The sequence below is a fragment of the Octodon degus genome, unplaced genomic scaffold, assembly GCF_000260255.1.
Source record: "Octodon degus isolate 3935 unplaced genomic scaffold, OctDeg1.0 scaffold00027, whole genome shotgun sequence".
Classification (NCBI taxonomy): Eukaryota; Metazoa; Chordata; class Mammalia; order Rodentia; family Octodontidae; genus Octodon; species Octodon degus.
The window spans coordinates 11652950-11662193 of record NW_004524603.1 but is presented as its reverse complement, the minus strand read 5'-3'; positions in this window follow the sequence as shown (position 1 = coordinate 11662193).

The following is a 9244-nucleotide window of genomic DNA, read 5'->3' as shown; positions in this document are numbered from 1 at the left end:
ACCTATCTAACAAGAAATGTAACTTTTTCCCCCATAATTTTATTGAGAAATAAATAGCAATGAGACAGTTTCAAATCAAATTGGTAGGACAGTTCCAATAATTAACACATTGCATACTGTCTTCCTAGTGGTTATTTGTTGTACAAGATGCAGACATGGTATCCTATTTATAAACACTATTAGAACAAATCCCTCTATTCCTTGAATTAAGAGAATGTAGTTATATATCTATCCTAACCATTTTGAATACACAGATACAAAATGGTCATTCATCTTTATCCCTTTTTCTTGTTTAGTTCCATCATTTGAATATTATAGGTGTGTGAACTCAGCAAAATATTCCAAAATAGTCCGGTAGTATTTCTTGTACTTCATTGAAATGTAGCTTTTGTATGTGACAAGGTCGATCAAACCTCCTCAGGATTTATCCTGAAACCCTGTACTGCAGTTTATAGATCCTTTGTCATTTATTCTTAAAAAGCTTCTGCTTATCAATATTTTATTTTATAGAATGTAATTAATATGAAAATTCTTTGAAAACTTTCATTCCCACTTAAAATTACAAAGTTCTTTTGTTTACTGTCTCGTTTCAATTGAAAAACTCAAGTTGTTGCTTTGGTAATTGTTCACCTATCTCATTATGCTCTGGTCTTGGGTGGCAAAGTTCTCCTGCACACTGTCTGCCTAGTGGCTAGTGCAGTACGTAGCAGGTAATAGTGAATCCATAAACATTACTGAGTAAAAGAGTAATTGCTTTCCTATTACCAGCCAAAGATCTATTTCATATATAACATAAAATTATTTCAATGTGCTTAAGCTACATAACATTTCTTTCTGCTTTTTGCAATTAAGTGCTTTATAGGCTAGTACATATATTACAAGTGACTTCAGACACTTCTGTATGGTACACCAAGAGTTGTTAGCAAGGGACCAGCTAGATAGCTCAGCAGATTAAAGCGCCTGCTTAGGCAGACACAGGGGCTGGAGGTTCGATCCCAGGGCCTGCTGTGCTGGCCTCTCCCCCGGGGAGGGCAGAGAGGGCGACTGAGGCTGGGCGTAGTGGTGTGCACCTGTAATTCCAGCTCTTGGGAGGCTGTAAACAGGAGGATCACTATGAGTCCAATCTGTGTAGTGAGACCCTGTAGACCCTGTACTAAATACATAAAATAAAGTAAAAATTAAAAAAATGAGTTGTTAGGGGCCGGGGAGATGGCTCAGTGGAATGAGCGCTTCCCTGGCAAGCCCAAGGGCCTGAGTTCAATCCCTGGTTCTGCCAAAAAAAAAAAAAAGAAAAAAAGAAAAAAAATTAATTTAAAACGAGTTGTTAGCACTGAATTTAAAAAATCTTTAAAATATAATAGAAAGATAAACAAAAACAAACTCTGCATCCTAGAAGGAAACAGTCAAGACTTGCAAGGAGAATGAATGATTTGGGAAGAGTCAGTTAATTAGTACTTAGATCTTCATGATTTTCTCAATTGTCCACTAAGACAGATTGCAGAGTTTTTATTTAGTTTTTATTATTGTTTTAAACGCCTTATCATCAACAGAAAGATGAAACTTTTGCACATGGGAAGGTTTCATGCAACCTAGCTTCCCCCTGAGGGATTGTTTTATCACCACGTTGAAGATAACTCTCCATTCCTCCTCACCCAGTTCCTCCTGTAGGAAGGCACTGAAGGGCTCTTTAGAAGCTTCAGTTCATCCATGTTTCTTCCTTACAGCAAAATTTATTCATAAAAGTTATGTATTTACAGTTAACCATTCCATGTCAATGGCTCACAAGTTTGTATGTTCACCCCATACATATCTGTGTGTTATGGGTCAGACGAGTTCAATGCACCCAAAGCAGCTCGCTTTAACTCAACTCTTGAAACTTTGGCAATTCATGAACTCATTAGCACTCTGTCAGTTGTAGATGATGGAAGACTGGCAGACATCACTGTTTATCTATCTGCTCTGCTCTGCCCCCTTCCTCGGCTCAACAGTAAGTAGAGATAGCTCAGTGGACTAAGTGCCTGCTTAGGCAAGAGCAGGGACTGGGGTTCAATCCCCGGCACCACATGCTGCATGTAATTTTTTCAATGAAATGTCTGAATCTACTACTCCCTGTAGTTTAAAACATTTTAATGGTATCCCATGTCATAGACCCTTAATTCTTAGGCTAGCCCAGGGCTCTTGCATATGCTGACCCCTTTCTGCCTCCAAACTCTCATTTTTTACCCTTTTATCATCCTGTCTTGTCCTGTTATACTGGACACCTTTCACTTCCTTGAGTAAAACATGTTGTCTTAGTTACTTTTTATTCGTTGCTGGGACAAATACTTGACACACAAAATGAAGGAAGGAAAGATTTATTTAGCTCACAGTTACTGGAGGGTTCAGTCCATATTCCGCTGGCTCCAAGGCAAACAACAGCAGTTCATGCAGCAGAAAACAATGAAGAGCAGAGGAGGAGCAGCATCTGCAGCAGCGTCCATCAAGCCTCTTTCTTCCTTCTGCGCTGTGAAGACCAGCGCTCCACAGTGAAGTTCCGAGCTCCTCCAAAGTGGTGCGACCACGAAGACCAAGCTCCTTCGAAGACTGAAACTTCTCCACGGAATTGGGGTGGGGCGGCAGGAAACCAGGCAGGGCGGCTTCCTGACTTTCTCAATTCTTGGGCCCTGCCCACCTGTAGGGCTAGCCCCCACGCTGCCAGATCTGATTCAGCCAAGTTGACACAATGTATCAACTAACACACATGTGACCTTTTTCCTTTTGCCCCTTCTATCCCTTCACAAATTTGTATATGCCCAGTTATCACCATGTAAAGAGAGCCTCCTGGGAAAGCCTCTCTTAAGCCTCTACCCTACTACTATGGTTCACAGAAAGAGGTGTACATAGTGCTAGGTTCTGTATTTGCACAGCATATTCAATTTTTACTTTAATATTTGGAGTCATCTAGGGAATTATTTCACCTTCCCTTTCTAGATAAGTCAGAGGGCTGCTGACTTATTATAGTAAAGTTAAGTTTGAGCTTATACTGGTGTCGTCCTGACTCATGAACCCAAGCTCTTGCTGACAGAGGTTTCCTCTTCCTTCTGTTTTGTGCTAAGCCTCTCAGGGAAGATGCTTCCCATTTTTCTTCCCAAGGAGACTTATTGCGATCTCTGTGGAGATGAGAAGGACCTCCTGCTTCCCTCTGTATCTAAGGGTCCAGCACAGTTTGTCTATGTTTGTAAATGCTCAAGTCAGTATCTGTAACATAAATGGAGACACAGCTTCCATAGGTGAGGTCTGTCTTTATCTTGTGGAACAGAAAGGAGAATGAGTATTACTCTTCCCAGATAGCAGTAGTCCTCTCACTTGGGAAACGATCTTATCTTCCTCCAGGGTCACCACAAATGATTTCTTAACCTTCTTAAATCATACTGATATCGGAATTTTGGGCATTATCTGTGCCTCCCCTTAGCATGTTTATGCTGGACTAAATGGTGTATGCCTCAGCCCTAGTTCTGGCAGGTGTGCGGGGTCATGCTTGCTTCTCACAAAGAAAATTTGCTTCTAAAGTGAAAAGTGTGTGGTCTCACTACAGCTGTGTTCTATTACAGTGAATAAATAGGTTACACCTGTAATAAAAACTGTTGTTTCAAGTGTGCAGTTCAGTACATTAATTGTTTGCAATGTTGTACACTTATTAGTATTAACTATTTCTAAACTTTTTCATCAGCTTCTTTGAGAGGGCAAGTAATGCAATTGAATCCAGGGCTTCAAGTATGCTACCATATACTCTGCCTGAAGCCTGATCAACATTTTTATTTAGCTAATTTCCCAAGATTTGTTATAATTATTTTATGTAGAAAAATATCATAATATTTTGCCAAATACTTTTCTTTTTTTTTTGTATTTTAAGGAAGGGTCTATAGGGTGTTCAGGGTCTCACTACTAGATCAGACTCATAGTGATCCACCTGTTTACAACATCCCAAGAGCTGGGATTGCAGGCATGCATCACCATGCCCAGTCTGCCCAGTCACACTATTTTTTCATTTAAAGAATCATTTATTTATTTATTTGGTACAGGGTCTCCCTCAGATTCATAGTGCTCCTCCTGTCTCAGGTTCCCCAGTGCTGGGATTACAGGTATTCATAGTTCCAGTGGCCAGCACGGCATGTGGTAACAGGGATCAAACCTGGTTCGCTGTGCTCACCAGGCAGGCGCTTAGACTGTTGAGCTATCTCCTCAGCCTGTCAAACACTTTTCAACTGCTCTATTCTGTGTTAAATTTACATAACAATGGTTGATATTATAAGCCTGAGTAAGTTATGAGCAAAAAGAGTAGACTATTGTGTGCTCCCCCTTACAGCTGGAGCCAGAGAAGACCAGGATGTTAACATTGAGCCTCTTTGGAGGACACTTGTAAAGATGGGTGTGAGGAGAAAATTTTAAAAGCATCATTCATATCAAAATGAATGCCAACACCCTGTACAATTCCACTAGACTCATCTTTCAGTAACAGCTTCAACTTCTCAGGGGTATGTTCTTTAAGATGAAGTTTTAAGATTCTCTTTCAACCTGGCTGTAGTTTTACTAGAATGTTCTATGTTAGAAGATGGGATAGAAAGAGAGGGAGGGAAGAAGAGAGGAGGAGGGAGAGAAGGAGGAAAAAGACTAATAATCAAGTGTAGAAGTAGATGGCTGGTATTAATATGCTGAGCTGTAAAAGGCTCAAGTCAACAATTCCTAACATTGCCAGTTCTGTGAATAACCCACTACTATTATGAACTAATGGACTATATTGGATTATTTTGCTGAATTCACATACCTACAATATATGAATTGTAATGGAACACCCATCTCTGACAAAACTAAACAAAAAAGGGGGATATAAATTAAGGACCATTTTGTAGTGAAAAAAATATATATTTGTATATACAAAATAGGACATATGACTACTTTCTCTTATTTCAATGAGATGAAAGATTTGCATAATATTGTTTAGACAAGATATCACGTCTGCATCTTGTACTCTGAATAACTACTATGAAGACAACAATATGCAATGTATTAATTATTGAAACTGTCCTACTAACCTGTTTTGAAACTGTCTCATTGCTATTTCTTTCTCAATAAAATGAATAAAAAAGAACTGGATAGCTGATCATAATATTAGCATACACATAACAAAACGTGACAACATTGCTTACAGAGAAATGTTTCTCAGGCAAAGCAAAGATTGTGTCCTGGTATTTGTTTCCAAGGCTCTGGGCGCTTCATGGTAGTCAAAACCTGCCATTCTTGGAGTTCTTTAGCAAAATCTAATGAGCAGAAAAGGCTAACTGAACATCCTATACCGTCATCAGATCTACTGAGGCCTGTGAAATCCTTAGGGCAATTGAGAAAAAGCAACTCACAGAAAACAATTTCAAGTAAGGTAGGGAAACCATTTGAAAACCAGCATCCCGCATGTCTGAGGATTAATTTGCTGCAACTTTCTGCACAAGAGGTAGATAGTGTTGAGGTCTTTGACTCAGTTCAGAGGTCGGTACTATCTTCCTGTAATTTTCCAGTGCCCACTTCAGGAGTTCTCCTCCTCAAGTAGCAGCCTGTCTTGATTATTTTTCTCTCATTTCTGGGACAAAATACATTAGGGATTGTGTCTCATTGTCCCTGCAACACACATGCAGTCATGGGAAGGGCTTCTAGAGCTTGTGATTAATTCATGATCCAATGCTGAGATTATGGGTGCCGGTGCTGCTGGGATTGTGGGTGTGAGTGGTAGACCCCCATGGGGCAGACTGCCTGAGTGCAGTGTATAGGAGGGAGGCCTGCTCTCTGCTGCTGCTGCTCCCTTTTTGCTCTTGCTGTTTTGCTGTTTTGTGCTGCCATGAAGAGCTGTCCTCTGCCATGTACTACTCTGTCTTGGAGCAAGGTGATCATGGACTGAAGCCTCCACGAACTGGTTGCTAAAAAAACTTTTCCTTCCTTCCTTTTGGGTGCCAGATAGTCAGGTATTTTGTCCCAGCAATGAGAGAAAAGTAACCGAGACGGGCTGCTTCCTGAGAAGGAGAACTCTTGAAGTGGGCACTAGAAAATTACAGGAAGGCGGCACTGATCTCTGAACTGAGTCGAAGACCTCAACACTGTCTACTTCTTCTGTGGAAAGCTGCAGCAACTGAGTGACAACATTACACGTAGAGAGAGTCTCAGCAACCAGTCACCCACGGCCTGGTGACGCACAGCTTCCGGCTGCAGTTCCTGCTCCACACCAGCCTCCTGCCTCTTCACATAATAAGCGGAACTGCCGTTGTCTTCTGCTTCTCTTTCCCATTAAAAGCCTCGTACTGCCACAAGAGTTGAATCAGAGCACTGGTTCAGAATTGTCTGCATTATTCCAAATTGCCCTTCTCAGAGCACAGATGAACCTATTTTTCTCTTATGGTGTCTGTGTTGCCCAAAATTATGTGGTATTAGAAGTGGGAGTCAAAGTGATGCAGGCCTGTGTCCAGCACTACCCATGAGCACTTGCACACCGATGCCCGCTGGAGCACTGCCTCCCTGGTAGCTGTCGGTCATGGAATAAATGATCTCCATTTCTGAGTCTCCTGTCTCCCTCCTGAAGCTCTGCATCTACCTTGGGTTTCCTATTGCTGCCAGCTGCCTAGGGGGAGCATTCCTACTCTTAGAGTGGTAGTATTCAGGAAAGGAAACCTTCATGTTGAATTAATTACATCCCTACAACATCACTAGGCAGCCACCACTAACTGGTTTCCTTTATGGCTGTAATGGCTGTGCCTTCTGGGGCAGTCCTGCTGTGATGGCTGGTGATTACTCCTAATGATTTAAGGCTACAATGGCTCCTCTGGCCCTCTTTTGACAATTCCAGATTAGTTCTCCTGAACATTCAAATAGAGAAAATGTATAAAACTCAACGGCTTGAGTGGGATGTTTCTTAATTGATGTGTACAGCTACTAAATATAATAGTGAATTTGCTGTCACTTCTCTTGGACTGACAGATTCACAGCTGCTTCAAGTCATTTCCAAATTAGAAAACTCTTCAGAGGTTCGGAAAGCTCTCCTGGGGTACTTCTCCTCCCTCGCCGTCTTGATGCCCCCACACGGTGATCTTTGCCCTGCTCCCTCCTTTTCCCATGCTGCGTTCACAAGACCATGAAGTTGGGTCCCATTGAAAAGCCTCCCTCTGACCCTCTGTCTGTTTTACCTGCAGCTTTTAAAATTAAGTTTACCCTTTCCTGTGAGGTGCAAGTGGCTTGAGACGAGGGTTTACGATGCTGGGCTTCTCGTTTTCTTTTCTTTTCTTTTTTTTTTTTTCTTGTGTCTTTTTTCATTTATTACCTTTTATTAAAAAACAAACAAACTTGTACTTGTGAGATAGTATGATAATAATTGGTATGTCATGACAAGAAGTACGTATTTAGAAGACCAGAGTGGCAGGCAATCCAAATGTGACCCTTCTATTACACATTGCTATCTTCAGTGCAGTTGCTTGGTTCACAGGTATCAGCATGTATAGTTAGTCAGGGTGAGAATCCTACCAATTAACTGCTAGTTTCAAAAACCTGCTAATGTTGCTCAGGACCATTGCCTTACCCATCTTATGTGTATAAATAAATGGCTTTGCCTCTGTCCTGTTTCCCAGCTTTTCTCCTTGCCCTCTCCTCATTGTCTAATCCTCAAATTCTCTTTTTCCTTTTAATTGTGCTATACCTTTCTATTTGTATTTCTTGTCTTGAGTTCAATGCAGGTATTCAAATATTAAAGGTAAAATCCATAGCCAATTCCATTTAATTTCTTACCCAGCCTTTAGGAAGATTGAAGTACTTTTCTTAAAGAGCATTCCCTGACCTTGACTGAGAAAAGTCTTTATGAGCTAGTTCTCTGGCTGCGAAACTATCCCAGATAGTTTTCAAGAAATCTAAAGAAAAAGCTACTAATGTTACAGACTCAGATCCAGGATTCTCAGTTCATAAACCTCTAAATGAAACAACTATCTCCCCAAACAATTTCCTCATATTTGTACAGTTCACCAATGATACTGTCATTAAAAATACAAACAACTATTTAAGAAAAAAGTGATGAAGATTATAGAACAGACTCTAACACCAATGTAGGGTTAAATATGTAGTTTAACGAATATCCCAATACCTGCCCTCACTGGAATTTCTCTGAAGAATTAAAAGGGATCTATCTTATTGACAATTAATAAAAACCATTTGAGCGATACATATTTAATAGTTATGAATGCAGATACCCTGGTTCTACAGGACACAGGGGGCACTTTATTGATTTTTTAAACCCTGTTTGCTCATTGTTTCCCTCCCTTGGAGTCAACAAATTACTTAAGGGGTAGAAATCTCAAGAAAGCCTGTAATAGTTCCGAATTCTCAACCAAACCCTTTCCAACTAGGACCTATCCAAGAAGTCTATTAGTTATACTACCTTTCTCTATACCTACATACCTGCTAGGAAAAAAAATTTGCTTGACACCCATTAAGCAAACATCTGATTTTCCCAAAAGGGTGAACTATTTTACATTTAAATCAAAACTCAGCCCCCAATTTAGAATCACAGTCATCAAAAAACTGCCCAATATACTTAGTTATTTATTATAAGAAATAATTACCTACTATTAAATGCTTTAGCAGACCATCTGTGGTTTAAAAATAATCCAGATACTGGAAAAATTCACTCAGCACTGCTTATACAAAACCCAGTTGATTCAAAACCATATCGACCACTCAACTCTACCCCTAAACACAAAATCCCTTGAAAGAATCAGGCCCCTTAACAGACTACACAGAGGAGGGACTTGTTATTCTCTGAAGCTGCCCCTGCAACATACCTATTCTCCTGTAGAGAAACTAAACACAAACAGATGGAGATTATTTTTGAGATTGAAGAGTCATGATAATCTGCACACACCCTATTGTACATAATCCTCATACTTTATTGTACCTCCAAATCATTCCTCTTTTTTTTTTATTTTAGGGAAGGGTCTACAGGGTGTTCAGGGTCTCACTACTAGATCGGACTCCTAGTGGCCCACCTGTTTACAGCCTCCCAAGAGCTGGGATTGTAGGCACATGCCATCTTGCCCAGTCTCAATTGCCATCTCAGCATGCCCCAGGGGTGGGTCAGCACAGCAGGCCCGGGGATCGGATCCCTAGCCCCTGTGCCTGCTTGCAGGTCCTTTAATCCACTGAGCTACTTGGCCAGCCTTCAAATTGTGCCTTTTTCATTGTT